Source organism: Lepisma saccharinum, chromosome 3, assembly GCF_977018435.1.
Source record: "Lepisma saccharinum chromosome 3, izLepSacc3.1, whole genome shotgun sequence".
NCBI classification, from domain to species: Eukaryota; Metazoa; Arthropoda; class Insecta; order Zygentoma; family Lepismatidae; genus Lepisma; species Lepisma saccharinum.
Genome location: NC_139231.1, coordinates 50,944,177 through 50,960,007, shown reverse-complemented (window position 1 = coordinate 50,960,007; position 15,831 = coordinate 50,944,177). Strand labels below are relative to the sequence as shown.

At 39.9% G+C, this 15,831-nt stretch overlaps 1 protein-coding gene across 3 annotated transcripts in view; it reads right to left on the bottom strand.

Annotated features, from left to right (window-relative positions):
- LOC145985025 (zinc transporter ZIP1-like) overlaps positions 1 to 15,383 on the bottom strand; it is a 41,095-nt gene extending 25,712 nt beyond the window's left edge. For 2 of the 3 annotated variants that reach the window (XR_014441385.1, XM_083118532.1), the window contains exon 1: positions 15,099 to 15,382. The gene's annotated coding sequence lies outside the window, so the exon portion shown is untranslated. Of the gene's footprint in view, positions 1 to 15,098 lie in introns of all 3 variants that reach the window. The other variant, XM_083118533.1, reaches the window with a different exon arrangement.
- Positions 15,384 to 15,831: the final 448 nt, after the last annotated feature.

The following is a 15,831-nucleotide window of genomic DNA, read 5'->3' as shown; positions in this document are numbered from 1 at the left end:
AGCGAGTGTGGTTTCTTCGCAGAGGTAGATCTCCAATTCTCCGACCACCTGCACGACACGTTTTCGGATTTGCCTCCGACTCCCGAAATCAAATGTCCACCCGACTCGGTTCAAGACAAGCTTTTGTTAACATTGAACCGTAAACAGAGATACGTCGTCCACTACAAGAATCTCCGGTTTTTGATTGGGAAGGGTGTTGAGATAGTAAATGTTAGAAGAATACTAAAGTTTAAACATTCCACGTGGTTAAGACCTTACATAGAAACTAACACACAACATAGAACAGCTGCCACTTCCGATTTAGACAAGGACTTCTTTAAATTAATGAACAATGCGGTGTACGGAAAGACTATGGAGAATGTTAGAAAGCACGTAGACGTGAAATTAATTTCCGATAAGAATAAATGTCGGAAGTGGATAGCCGATCCTAGATTCAAGTCGAGAAAAATTTACAACGAGAATTTGGCACTTTTCAATCTAGATATAAAATTGATGAAATTCAGAAAGCCAATTTACGTTGGCGCAACGGTTCTCGACTTGTCGAAACTTTACATGTTCGAATTTCATTACGACGTGATGAAGCCCTTCTACAAAGATAAAATATCACTTTTGTACACGGACACCGACAGCTTCATTTACAGCATACAAACACCTAACCTATACGAAGACATAAAAAATCCTTCCATGCTCGAGTATTTCGATACGTCTGCGTATCCTCAACCCAACAGATTTGGAATTCCATCTCGTAACAAAAAAGTCCTAGGTAAACTGAAAGATGAATGTAACGGTGATGTTATTGTCGAGTTCGCGGGTTTGCGTTCGAAGATGTATGCCATGAGAACAGAGACTAGCGTCACGAAGAAAGCAAAAGGTGTGGGCAAGAATACGGTAGAGAACAAACTCACCTTCACGATTACATCGATTGCCTTTACTCACAATCGACGATACTAAGTATAGAACAAAGAATCCAAAGCGCAGACCACGTGATTACAACAAACGAAGTTAGGAAAGTAGCATTAGATCCGCATGACGATAAAAGATGTATTTTGTCTTGTGGAATCCACACGTTGCCTTGGGGGCACTATCGTTTAGAAATTAGTAAAAATTGTAGGCAATGCAATTGAAAAAAAAAACTTAAAATAACTATAACTAAAATAAATAAAAAAAACTTTAACTGTCTCAAATTATCACATACACAATAAATAACTAGCAAGGACAATGAACCTCTTTGGTTCCGAAAGCAAACAATGGAGACTGTACACCGCACGGCAGATCATGAATTTCTACCTTCCATGTTATCTAAACTCAACGGCCTGTTGATCAATCAATTTTCGAACGCTGCTCTTCTTGCTGGAACAGTGACGATTTCGGATTCGCGACGATCGGCATGACGAGGAAACCCAACGACGAAAAATACAGAAACAAAATCAACGACTTTCTAAACGTTGCAACGTTGTGAGAAACGTTTCTCACAACGTTGCAACGTTTAGAAAGTCGTTGATTTTGTTTCTGTATTTTTCGTCGTTGGGTTTCCTCGTCATGCCGATCGTCGCGAATCCGAAATCGTCACTGTTCCAGCAAGAAGAGCAGCGTTCCGAAAATTGATTGATCAACAGGCCGTTGAGTTTAGATAACATGGAAGGTAGAAATTCATGATCTGCCGTGCGGTGTACAGTCTCCATTGTTTGCTTTCGGAAACCAAAGAGGTTCATTGTCCTTGCTAGTTATTTATTGTGTATGTGATAATTTGAGACAGTTAAAGTTTTTTTTATTTATTTAGTTATAGTTATTTTAAGTTTTTTTTTTCAATTGCATTGCCTACAATTTTTACTAATTTCTAAACGATAGTGCCCCCAAGGCAACGTGTGGATTCCACAAGACAAAATACATCTTTTATCGTCATGCGGATCTAATGCTACTTTCCTAACTTCGTTTGTTGTAATCACGTGGTCTGCGCTTTGGATTCTTTGTTCTATACTTAGTATCGTCGATTGTGAGTAAAGGCAATCGATGTAATCGTGGAAGGTGAGTTTGTTCTCTACCGTATTCTTGCCCACACCTTTTGCTTTCTTCGTGACGCTAGTCTCTGTTCTCATGGCATACATCTTCGAACGCAAACCCGCGAACTCGACAATAACATCACCGTTACATTCATCTTTCAGTTTACCTAGGACTTTTTTGTTACGAGATGGAATTCCAAATCTGTTGGGTTGAGGATACGCAGACGTATCGAAATACTCGAGCATGGAAGGATTTTTTATGTCTTCGTATAGGTTAGGTGTTTGTATGCTGTAAATGAAGCTGTCGGTGTCCGTGTACAAAAGTGATATTTTATCTTTGTAGAAGGGCTTCATCACGTCGTAATGAAATTCGAACATGTAAAGTTTCGACAAGTCGAGAACCGTTGCGCCAACGTAAATTGGCTTTCTGAATTTCATCAATTTTATATCTAGATTGAAAAGTGCCAAATTCTCGTTGTAAATTTTTCTCGACTTGAATCTAGGATCGGCTATCCACTTCCGACATTTATTCTTATCGGAAATTAATTTCACGTCTACGTGCTTTCTAACATTCTCCATAGTCTTTCCGTACACCGCATTGTTCATTAATTTAAAGAAGTCCTTGTCTAAATCGGAAGTGGCAGCTGTTCTATGTTGTGTGTTAGTTTCTATGTAAGGTCTTAACCACGTGGAATGTTTAAACTTTAGTATTCTTCTAACATTTACTATCTCAACACCCTTCCCAATCAAAAACCGGAGATTCTTGTAGTGGACGACGTATCTCTGTTTACGGTTCAATGTTAACAAAAGCTTGTCTTGAACCGAGTCGGGTGGACATTTGATTTCGGGAGTCGGAGGCAAATCCGAAAACGTGTCGTGCAGGTGGTCGGAGAATTGGAGATCTACCTCTGCGAAGAAACCACACTCGCTATCGTCGAAATGAATAATGTCTATCGAAGTGGGATCTAACCATTCGAATCCCCCGTAAGGAAGTTTCTGAACCATGGCATGTCCGTAGAGATTATTAACGTCGGCGTAGAAGATGTAATTCGATGCTCGATTTGAATCGTAATCTTCTTTCATGTGTACGTTATTAGCTTTCGCATGTCTCTGTACGCATTGCACCATTCCACCTCGTATCCCTCTTTCGATAAATAGCAACATGTCAACGTCCGATATCAGTTCCAGCTTGACCTTTGTCTGGAATAACATTGCCGACCACGCTAATCCCGGTAGACTGTAGAAATACGCTGGATCTAATTTATAAATATTCGTTGCCGTTTTCCTGAACGCTTGAAAAACATCCGCGAGTATCGTCACGTCTAATTTTAAGTATGCGTCGTGGTAGTCTCCGAGTGTCCTACATTCTAATTTCTCCCACATGAGTTGCGCGTGTTGGTATTCTTCGTCCGTGATTCCTTTCTCTCTGAGTCTGCTGTAAAATTCCCTTGGAGGTGGGAGAACGTCGTCGTTAAATTTAGAATCATCACTGACGTATTCGTAAGGATAAATCCCTTTACGTCTAACGAGTTCTATGTCCACGTTGGGAAAACTAGCTCTAGTTATTTTGAATTGATCGTCGGTGAGTTTGTTCGCTAAAGCATCCAGACTTGCAGAGAGAAATCTATACGAATCCAGGAAGCGCATCTCGATTGTATTTTTCGTTCCCGGAATCGAGACTTGCTTGCTGAGACTAATGTAGCGTTCCTCATTCTCGGCCAAGACACCTATACGTTTCGGATCGTAGCCAAGATGTCTCACCAGGTGGTGAAAATCATATCCGCTTCCGTTGTGAAAGAATATGGGGATGAATTTAGGTTTCTGGATTTTAAGATTGCACGTATTGCAAATTCCACCTATGTAGTTTCCGCTGAAATGATCGTGGTGGAATACTTTTTTGTTCTCATCAGTGAAACTTTGATCACATACCGGACACACCTCAGTGGAATTGTAATCTTGAAGTTCATTTTCAGTTAAAGGTGCCATCGGTTTTGATGTAAACAATACGCTACCAATTACCTCAACCTCCTCCACCATTTTTTCCAGGAAGTGTTCGATTACATTTGGCCCGCGGTATATATATGCCTCATTTATTTTATCACGTCGCACAACAACATAGCCGAAACTGTTTGGTTGATGAAGCTGGTACGGCGTTGTGGAGGAAATTTCAGGATCCGGTTCGCAGTAGGAGAGTGGTTTCAGGAACGCCTCGAAATCAGCAACGATGATGGCCGGATGTTCCAACAATGCCTTGTGCATTTTGAATTCTTCGACTTCGTTCGTTTCGGGCATCAACATTCTAGCCGGTCTGTTGTCGCCGCAATAAATTTTATGTTCTGCAAGTTTCTCGATAGCAATTTGACGTCCGGTGTAATTTCGATAATTGAGTTGTTTTCGATCGTCGAACGTGGTTAGGCATCTCGGGCAAACTTCGATGTTGTTTGCATACTTGGTAGTTTGACTTCTGACCAAACGTGATAGAGAACGAATTAGCGTGTAATGATGAACATCCTCGTTTGAAATAAGAAGAAGATTAATCACACGAGCATCGTCATCGTCGATATCGCTTATCCTGACGGGATGCACGAGATATTTATCTGACGTGAAGGAATATACATTAATAGCGATGCGTTTTCCCGCACGATTTTCGAACTTTGTTATATCCGACAATGTCACTGGGTATTTGATGCCAGACATTACACTTTCAAACTCGGACTCGTATTGCTTGTAATGAGAAACCTGTTCTGGATGATTTAACCAATGAACAGGATGCAGTGCAGCCAATATACACCAGAGAAAACACTTGTTATCGCTGTTCTGTATATTTAACACAGCCCTCTTGTGTTGAATGTTCGGTGGAAGAGGAACGTAGCTGGAAGCGCGAAGAGGCGAGAATCGGTTCACGTAAACGGTTAACGTGTGAGGACTTCCACACAGAGACCATCCCGACCCTTTAGCCTCGAAATCGTCATGTTTCTTAACCAGCTCATTGGTAACTTTATAATAGAAGTTGTCCAAATTTTCGACGTCCGCCAAATGAAGAGTCTGGTTTTTTGTACAATGATAAAAAATACTCGTTGTGCCATCAACTTTCTCGTATTCAGAAAACAGAACAACATATACTTTTATAGAGTTGTTTTCAAGTTTATTTTTTAGAATATTTAGTACAGATGTTTTCGTTTCGTCCAAGAAACTAAGGATGTCACGGCCTGGTTCTGACCTAATTGAAAAATCCTGGAGTTGGTCGTTGAATGCAGATCTAATTGGTTTGCGTTCATTAGATAATTTAATTTGCTTGGAAGTGGAAGCTTCCGTATCTGCATTATCGATTTTCCTTTTCAATGTTCCTTGTTCGATCGATGGTTTGCAAATTTTGAGGTGTTTACTTAAATTTGCAATACTGATCATCTTTCCACATCGAGCACAAGACTTAGAAGGTAACAAACGATTAATTCTCGAATCTGTTTCGCTACATCTTGCCCTGTGCTTGCTAATATTAGTTTTAGATATTAATTTTTCGCAAGTAACACATTCAGTTTTATCATTTTTTCGATTAAAACTGGTGGTGGATGCCATTATGCTTTCTCCAAAAAATCACAGAAATCAAAAAATGTCTAGCGATACAATTTTCAGGTATGTTATTTTATATAGAATTTCTTAGAGTGATTACAAAACTCAAAAATTCAATCTACTGTAAATAGAATTTCGGGTATGTTATTTATATATAATTTCTTGTGTGCGAATACAAAAAACTCAAGAATTCAATCTACTGTGAATACAATTTTCAGGTATGTTATTTTATATAGAATTTCTTGAGGTGATTACAAAACTCAAAAAAAATCAATCTACTGCAAATATAATTTTCAGGTATGTTATTTTATATAGAATTTTCTCAGGGGCGAATACAAAACTCAAAAATCCAAGACAGTTCAGTTTTAACGTGTTCATATTTGAAAAAAAAATGCAAAAATACGCCTTGGAGATTTCAACCAATCCACTTTACTAGATTGGCGAAACTCTTAACTATTGTTATTTGGAACCTTTAACCTTTTTTTGGTGACGTAGAATACGCGTAGAGAGGTTGGGTTTAGTGTGTCGGCCGAGTCTCGGTGTCCTCTGTCCTCCCATACCAAAATAAACACGTCACAATACAGAAATAATAAGAGGCGTGTGTGTGTGTGTGTGGCAGAGAGATCACATCGTTCCCGAGAGAAAAAGGTTTACAAAAGTCACGATATACAAACATTTGACCGGGACTTGGAAAATTACAATAAGGTGCATTCAACCTTCAAGGATGAGAAACTGCATTATTTACTCATCACGTTGTGTCAGCGCAATAAATAAAAGCGCTGAACGTAGAGAGAAAATAGGAGTTTTTGAGGTTTGGTGAACCTCAATTAATAAAAATAAGTTTTTTGAGGTTTTGGTGAGCTCCAAATAATCAAAATGAGTTTTTGATGTTTTGGTGCTGTTTTCTACACTATGAAACATCGTCAGCGCAATAAATGAGGCACGGAACATGGAGAGAAAGTGTGTGTGTATGTGTGTGGTACATCGTTCCCAACAGAGAGGTTTACAAAAATCACGATATACAAACATTTGACCGGGGCTTGGAAAATTATGATAAGGTACATTCATCCTTCAAGAATAAGAAACTGCATTATTTACTCATCACGTTGTGTCAGCGCAATAAATGAGGCGCTGAACATAGAGAGAAAATGAGAGTTTTTGAGGTTTGGTGAACCTCAATTAATAAAAATAAGTTTTTGAGGTTTTGGTGAGCTCCAAATAATCAAAATGAGTTTTTAATGTTTTGGTGCTGTTTTCTACGCTGTGAAACATCGTCAGCGCAATAAATAAGGCGCGGAACGTGGAGAGAAAATGATTTTTTCGAGTAAGAAGCTAGCAACACTGCGCCATCAAATAGAGCTCATGCCTTACGCGAGAAATCCATTAAGGCAAGCTCACCACTTCAGCTCACCACAAGATGTTGCAGAACCCGGGCACTTCCTCTACTAGTTATCTTAGAAACGGTAAGACTTAGGAAAAATCTGTTTGCGGATTCGTCATGTACGCCTATATGTAAGTAAAATATGAATAGAACCTATGTTCGGAAATCCAAAATGGCGACCGGAAGTAGGGTTATCTTGGAAACGGTAAGACTTAGGAAAAATCTGTTTGCGGATTCGTCATGTACGCCTATATGTAAGTAAAATATGAATAGAACCTATGCTCGGAAATTCAAAATGGCGACCGGAAGTGGGGTTATCTTTGAAACGGTAAGACTTAGAAAAAATCTGTTTGCGGATTCGTCACGTACGCCTATATGTAAGTAAAATATGAATAGAACCTATGTTCGGAAATCCAAAATGGCAACCGGAAGTGGGGTTATCTTGGAAGCAGTAAGACTTAGGAAAAATCTGTTTGCGAGTTCGTCATGTACGCCTATATGTAAGTAAAATATGAATAGAACCTATGCACGGAAATCCAAAATGGCGACCGGAAGTGGGGTTATCTTGGAAACAGCAAGACTTAGAAAAAATCTGTTTGCAGATTCGTCACGTACGCCTATATGTAAGTAAAATATGAATAAAACCTATTCTCGGAAATCCAAAATGGCAACCGGAAGTGGGATTATCTTGGAAACCGTAAAACTTAGGAAAAATCTGTTTGGGGATTCATCATGTACACCTATACGTAAAAAAATATAAATAGGTTAAGTTATATCACATAAGATCGTGGCGTTCGTACCAAGTATGAGTGCGAAAAAAAAAGAGAAAAATAGGAAATTTTGCTAAAACATCGCTAAGCGCTAAAACATCGACAAAACATGACAAAAAATTGTCATTATATGTCAAAAACTGATTTTCAATTGATAAAAAAAAGGCTACAAAAAAACTCGTACCAAGTATTGCGTTGAAACAATCAATATGCACTACTGATAATCAATACTGTGCCGAGATTTAAAAATTATTACTATGGTTAGTTGCCAGGGGTGCCCACCCCCCCCCCCAAAAATCATGTCATGCCCCCCCCCCCCATCATATCATTCAAGCCCTCAAACCATATCATAATCCCCACAAAGTATTTAATTACGACAGCATGTCTTCCAAAAGCGTGGCCGCGGTGGCTCAGTCGGTAACGCGTCTGACTACCATGCTAAAGGTCCCGGGTTCTATCCCTGGCCGGTTCAAATCCGGTAACTTTTCTAACGTTGGAAGCGGCCCCAGCGCCCACTCAGCATCGAATAACATGGGGTACCTGGGGTATAAAGGCATGATGCTGATCTCATCACCCCCACTCACGACTGGATCAAGAAAGTGTGGGGCGTTACCCCCACACGCCTTCATGGCATGGTGCTAAGCACAGGGGAGCATTTTTTCTTTTTAAACCAACACTAAGTATTATATTTTAAGAAGTGTGTTATTAATGAATATTGAGAATATTGCCATATGTCTTGCAATGCAGCTGTAGTATAAAACTTCACATTCACCTCAGTAAAGTGCCAAACACGGCATTGCAAGCAAAGTGAGCAAGAAAATTTTTACATCTATTACTTTGCAGACTTTCAAGAATATTAATTTAATGGGGTGTCAATACTGTCTCAGGATCCCGAGATATTTAGTCTCTTTCAGCTTCTCTTTTAGCACATTCGGGGTCGAAATCATGTGGATACCATACGGTCTCCAAAATTTAATGTTCGAACTCTCTCTCCACTACAGAAATCCATTGACAATCTAAGATTTAACACTTTACCAAAAGATTCCTATCTCCCCCTTTAAATTTAATGCTCAATCCTACCACCTAAATTTTCATGTCAAACTTAGACTTACTGTATATGTATTTATGTGTATGTGTGTGTGTACACTTATGCACATGCATGTATGTCTACTGTCACCAAGGGGCGAGAGTAGCAGAGTGAGCTACTTTCACCAGGTTTCTCTAAAGTCAGGCGGGGCTCCTGTATTATTTTCCTGGGGGTTCACTGAAGTCATGTGACACCTATTCACTTTCCTCAAATAGACTTCCTTCACCAAACCAAAGGATTGGGGGGGGGGTTAAAATGTTTGTCCAATTTTTTTTCATCTGGGAATATAGGGTTTCATAGTAGGTGTGTGAGAATAAACCTCAGACTTCCTTCAACAAACAAAAGGATGGGGGGGGGGGTTAAAAATATTTGTCCAAATTTTTTTCATCTGGGAATATAAGGCTTCATAGTAGGCATGTGAGAATAAATTCAACTACAATAAATTGTGCCTTTATGAAAAAAATGGGGTTTTATTAGAAAATCATGGACGTTCTCAGGTAGGGGAAAGGAATTTTTTTTTTCCAGGAGGGGCAAAAAACACTCCTTCAGTCTGAAGTTACTGCTACCCTTTTATAATAATTACCATAAATTACTGTGATTTAAATGAAATTATATGGGCGTATTATATAATTTTTGGTTGACATTCATTTTCTAGTAGGGTTCCCTTTTTCCTTTCCGGATGTCCATGTCGACTAATCAGAACTGGTCCTACATTTATTAAAGGGAAATGGTAACTAATGGCATGTGCATACTAGAAATCGAACCCAAGACCCTCTCATTGATATGCGACAGCTTTGTTCAAATTTGGAGCTGGTCGACCAGCACACGCTAACTTTCTATCAACGAACTAGAATGTTTGTTTACGTTAATGACATGCATTTTTAGCGGCCATGTCTTACCTGCGCAGACAGCAACACCTACACTGAATCAATGGAGGTAACGTAGTCCATCCCTCGCTTCACTCACAGCATCATTTAACAGTTTCCAACAAATATCCAAGCACTTCAAAAACTAACAAACTTGAGACACTGACAGTTTGACACCAAGCAACAATGAGTCACGTCTTCGTGCAATTCTTTCACTTTCACGAACCCTAAATGTTTCAACCTTTATGGAAAAACCTCTGAATGCATGCACAAACTATTTTGGTATTGTCTCTCTTTTATTTTAATTCATCGCATCTAAATTCCAGCTTTTATTCATTTCTACTCCTCCTTCTCTACCACAATCTTGCATTTATTCCAAGAAGTTTGGCGTAAAGATCATACAAAGAGAAAATTGAAATTGTAATGTTTGCGCTTCAAATTTGATCCACACATGGCAACACTGGAAGGGAGGAAGCAGCGAGAACAGTGTCTTCTTGTGTCGTGGCTTCTGCAAGAGTGTGAACTGCGCATGCCGATATGGCTGATACGAAGGGTCGGCAGTATCCTCTTCCGTGCATTTTGCCCTATTTCCACCTCGAGCTTCTGCTGCCGCACAATGGCACGAGCTGTCCTGTGGGGGTTCAGTTGACATCTTGCACCAGGACAGCCGACTTGCAGTTTCTTCTCAGCAAAAGAGTTTGCCGTGTTATGGACACAAATACGAGGTGTGGCTAGAATAAAACCGGATTGATGTTGCTGTCGACAAACGGCAAGCGCGTCAAGGTCAAGCGGTGCATGAGTCTATAATGTGATATCCTGCCTATGGACTGTGTAATTTGCCAGGGAGCGCGGCGATCAGTTCCTCTGTAGCTTGTGGACGAAGTGAACCGTACATCTGTGCTCCGTCGGGAAAATGTTAACTGTGAAAGTGGAACAGCATATTAATTTGACGTCTCTTATGAAATTCGGAAAATCCGCCACAGAAACTTATAATTTGTTGAAGGAAGTGTACGGAGATGAGTGTTTATCATGCACGCAAGTGTTTGAGTTGTTTCAAAGGTTTAGAGAGGGACGAGAAGTGATTGTGGACAACTTGCGTCCTGGACAGCCTTGCACGTCGAAAACGGAATCAAACATTGCAAATGTCTGTGAATTGATTCAAAAAGATCGTCCCTTTAGTATTCGAGCTATTGCAAAACAACCAACATTATTACATTACGGTGCTGACGACCTTCGTGAGCGACCAAGACGACGACCTGATTTGTGGAAAAGCAAGTCATGGATGCTTCATCAGGACCATGCTCCTGTCCACACGGCATTGTCAGTCAAGGTTTTTTTGGCCAAGCATGGGATCCCAGTTCTGAAACATCCACCCTATTTGCTGGATCTCGCTCCATATGACTTTATTTTATTCCCAAAGGTCAAATCAGCACTAAAAGGAACCAGATTTACGACCATAGAATCTGTGAAAACAAAAGCGACGGAGGTCATGAACATGGTTGCAGAAAATTATTTCCAGCAATGGAAGATTCGTATGGAGCGGTATATCGATAGTTCAGGGGAGTACTTTGAAGAGGATAATGTTCATATTGTACAAAATAATCAATAAAAGATTTTGTAGCTACAGTCTGGTTTTCTTCTAGCCACACCTCGTACATGACTTAATGTGTAAAAATTTTAGCGAAATATTGTGAAAAGGTAAAGACATGGCCGCGGTGGCTCAGTCGGTAACGCGTCTGACTACCATGCTAAAGGTCCCAGGTTCGATCCCCGGCCGGTTAAAATCCGGGAACTTTTCTAACGGTGGAAGCGGCCCCGGCGGCCACCCAGCGTCGAATAACATGGGTACCTGGGGGAAACCCTGGGGGTAAAGGTGGTCAGGGGCGTGATGCTGATCACATCATCCCCACTCACGACCGGATCAAGAAAGTGTGAGGCGTTACCCCCACACCCCCTATACGCCTTCATGGCATGGTGCTAAGCACAGGGGAACACTTTACCTTTTTTAAAGACATTGTTTTATTGTTCATTCTCGAGGTGATTACCGTATATTACTGGGGTTCACTGCTCCTGTGCGCTATAGGGCCACTGTTTCACACATTGTCAATGTTTTGCAAGTTAAATCACTCTCCCGAATCACAAAGCATATGATTGCCAGATGTCTGTTTTTAATGGATGAATTCACTGTCTAAAAAAAGGCTTTTGGATACCTGTTTGTCCTGGTTTTTGTTTTACCTTTCATATTTCATTAAAAGTTTAGTATCCCCGAAACGTCTGAAATTCCTTTATTTTCTTCTTTCTCACATTGGTACTTAAGTATTCTGCATTCCTAAGGATTCTTGAAGGTGCCATTTCGTTTTTTTCACGCAAATAATCTCAATTCTCAACATATTAAGTAATTCTTGTTTGTTCGTTTTCGCTTGCGTTACATGCAATATGGCGGAGAAATCTTGACTAGTGTTGTCCATGATCAGTGGTTATGCAGTGTTGCAACTTTCTTCATCGAAAAATACCTACTTTCGTGTTACTGATTTTGTATTTTTTTTCAAGTTTCGAAAACCCCATTAACCATGCACGGATAGCCCCACGAACCATTCATAAATAGCCCCACGAACCATACACGGCAAGGTTAGGTTAGGTTAGGCAAACATAGTTAAAATTGTCATCTTCTGACCGGGGTTACATCATCGAACGCACGCAACATTTGATTCACGTAGTGGAAGGACATGGAGACAACAGCTTCTGTGCATTGGAGAGACATCAATCTTCAAAAATACATGATTTACCAGCGAAATAATTTAAGCGATGGGAAAATATACTTCCATGACCTTTCAAAAGTATACGGGAAGTAAGTTTGGTAAGTACTTTCTCCTGAAAATTTTACCCATATTTCCACTGAACCTCCTTCCTTCTCCTTCACATAATGCAGAGTTGGTAGACCTGCTCTATATTTGGAATGTATGAGTCTCTTCAATTGCGCCTTTGCCTTGTAATCAAGGGATCACGAGTTCAATACCCGATGGACGTACAGAATGGTTCGGATCCCACTTTAAAATGTAGGTCGTCCCGATTAGCCTTTCTGTGCATATAGTGGATGTAAAAGAAAGGTCAGGAAATCAAAAAAAACATTGTTGAAATGCCATTACCAGTGTAGAGTGGAATACAATGCACTGCTGAGTGTTTTGGTGTATGAGGGATACGACATTAGTAGGCTACCATTGTTCAAGATCGACTTCTTTGTTGACACCAATAACACTATATGTAATAATAATATACATTTATTTTGTCAGGGACACGTTACTTGGTTTTCAAAAACAGAATCTGCCAACCCTAATAAATGCATAACACGAAAAATAAAGCATTATTAATATTATGATAGACTAGTTAACTACCTTACCTACAAACTATGGAAATTTCTGATTATTTTTTTTAGGGAGGCCCATGGAACCTAACTGCTTAACCCACCAAGCAGTGCAAAAGAATGCAATATCTAGCAGAAGAAAATGTATTTGAAATCAACAGCTAGGTTCATCACCTGGTGAAGGTAGCCATTCCGTCTGTGATTATATATATATTGTGTGTGTATGTTTGTATGAGAAACTATTTGGCCCAAGTTCCTTTTGTTTTATTGCGATTTCATCATGCTACGAATGCAATTTTTACATGGTTCAAATTCAATGTACGTCTGTTAACACATACTGCGGAGTTTTAGCGATTACTTAAGGCGAGGAGGGACAATTTACCCTAGGTCTTTCTCGCTGGGGCAGCTGCTGATCACTGTTGCCAACTTCGCTCTTTTGGAGCCAGATCTGGCTCCTTCGTGCACTCGTTTGACTGTGAACTGTGGCACCTGCCCTCTGCCCCACTATGATGCCACCACTGGCTCCGGCCCATAAATACCAACTTTTGCCATGAGTGTACACATGGGCGTCGGGAAGGGGGGGCAAGGGGGGCCGTGCCCCCCCCCTGGAAAACGAAAGTCAACCAAAATTTACATATTTCACACATATAATTTAATTTCAGCCACAATAATGTGTGTTAATTATTGCACGAACATGATAAATTCAAATTTAAGCAATGTTTTATGAGGGATGAACACTATTATTGGGGAAAATATGCCATGTTGGCCCCCCCTGGAAAAATATACCATCCTTGCCCCTCCCTGGAAAAAATCCTGCGGACGTCCATGAGTGTACATTTTGCACGTGATGTGATATTCGTATAGCTATAGGCTGCATCACCCACCTCTTCTTTCCTCCCCATGTATTTTTATATATAGCACTGTGGCTAAGATGAAAATGACAATTTTGTTATCCGGGAACCCTTTATTTTCGATTTTATATTAACATCATTGGATTATTGAGATGGGTGATGCCGCCAAATCTAGGCGGTGAAAACTAAGAATAAATTGCGATCACTTTAAAGCTAACGGTAATAGCAGCACCCCCACCCCTCTGACAACTAAAATTACCCTAGTAGACACTTTATGCAGCCTTCGTTAATCTAGCTCCTTGAAAGTCCTCTTTAGCTATATTAATGGTGAAATTTAGCTCTATTATGCACATCAGGTTTGGCAACACTGCCAGGATGGCCGTAGGAGGCAAGGAGAAATGCACTAGGCTTATGGGACCATTATTTTATTCGTTCTCTCGGGAATATCTAACATCCGATGACGTAGAAAAGTACATGGACGGAAAAAGGACACGTTGAACTATGTCATAGTAGTAGGAAAAGTCGAAACTCCCATTTGATGAGCCGTAACTTGAAGTTGAAGTTGATGTCCCATAAGGAATACATGGGATTCGGTAAATACTAATTCATCATATTCTTCAAAAATCGTATAAGGCTTAATAATCAACTTAGGAAACCGCTTCCACTTGCCACATGGGGAGGTATTCATACTCTTCATTTCTGGCGGAGATCTTTTTAGTAGCATTGCTCATTCCGACGATATTGGAATCAATGCATGCCTGGTGCGTAATTGTCCCTCTTCGCCTTAAGGTTTTGTTCAATATATGCTTTCGTGGTTAGGTTAGGCAGGTTAGGTTTAGTTCCCTTAGCATTAAAATAAAGTCCCTAAATGCATTCTACTAAGGTTCTGATTTACTTCTACATTCATTCCCCCCTTCTACGATATTTACTGTCGCTTGTAGACGGAGAATATCTTGTCCATGAGAAGTGCGTAAGGTAATTTTCAAGTTGTTTTTTTCAACATAAATAACTTTTTTTCGAGTCCAAACAGTGCTCATTACTTTAAGGAAGGTTCAAATTTCGTCACAATGATTCTACGATAACTAGTCTTTGTGATAGGAGAAATCATATATCAGAACCGTTACCAAATATTTTAAAGCAAATTTGCCTGTGGACTAAGATAACAAGCAACAACATAAAACTTCTATACATTTTTTGTTTGTTTATCCTTACCTTTCTTTCTCAAAGCTAATTTAGTTTCATATTTAAAGTTATATTCTCTAATTACCCAATACACCATCACAAATCACTTTTAACTATGGCATTCCAATGTAAATCATCTTTCTGTTTACAATTTCAGGTGATTCCAGCCCCGTCTAGTTCGCTGCACTTTTCGACTCGCTTTGACTCTCTTTGCACTAATCAAATGACCGTTTAAAGAAGCAGACAGGCATTTGTTGAATCTTCTGAACTTGAACACCGCTTTCCGTCTAGTTGGTTGAACGTAATTTCTAATTTCCTTGGACCACTCTGACACTGGATGCACCTGCACTGCACAGAGTGTCAAAAAGTGCAGCCAACTAGACGGGGCTCATGAAGCTTCTGATTCGTGACATGCCTTCTGTAGGCAATAGTATGGAATGTCACGCCAATTTTGTTGCTCGGAGGGCGAATAAACAGGATGCAGACATAAACTGTTGGCATTTTAAATACTACTACTCCTTCACTTCCACGCGAAGTGAAATAAAATATGCCGATGCATCAAAACATGCGTCAATCTTCTGCTGCAACCCCTTAAATTCGTACTGCACATGCAAAATAAGATGTTGTTAAATGAAAATATATAATGTCTTCTGTGATTTAGTCACAATGAGTGATATTTTCACTAATAAACATGAATATTGACATCATTGACCAGTCTGATGCACGCTGGTGAAATATTCCTTGTATTGGAACTACTCAAGGA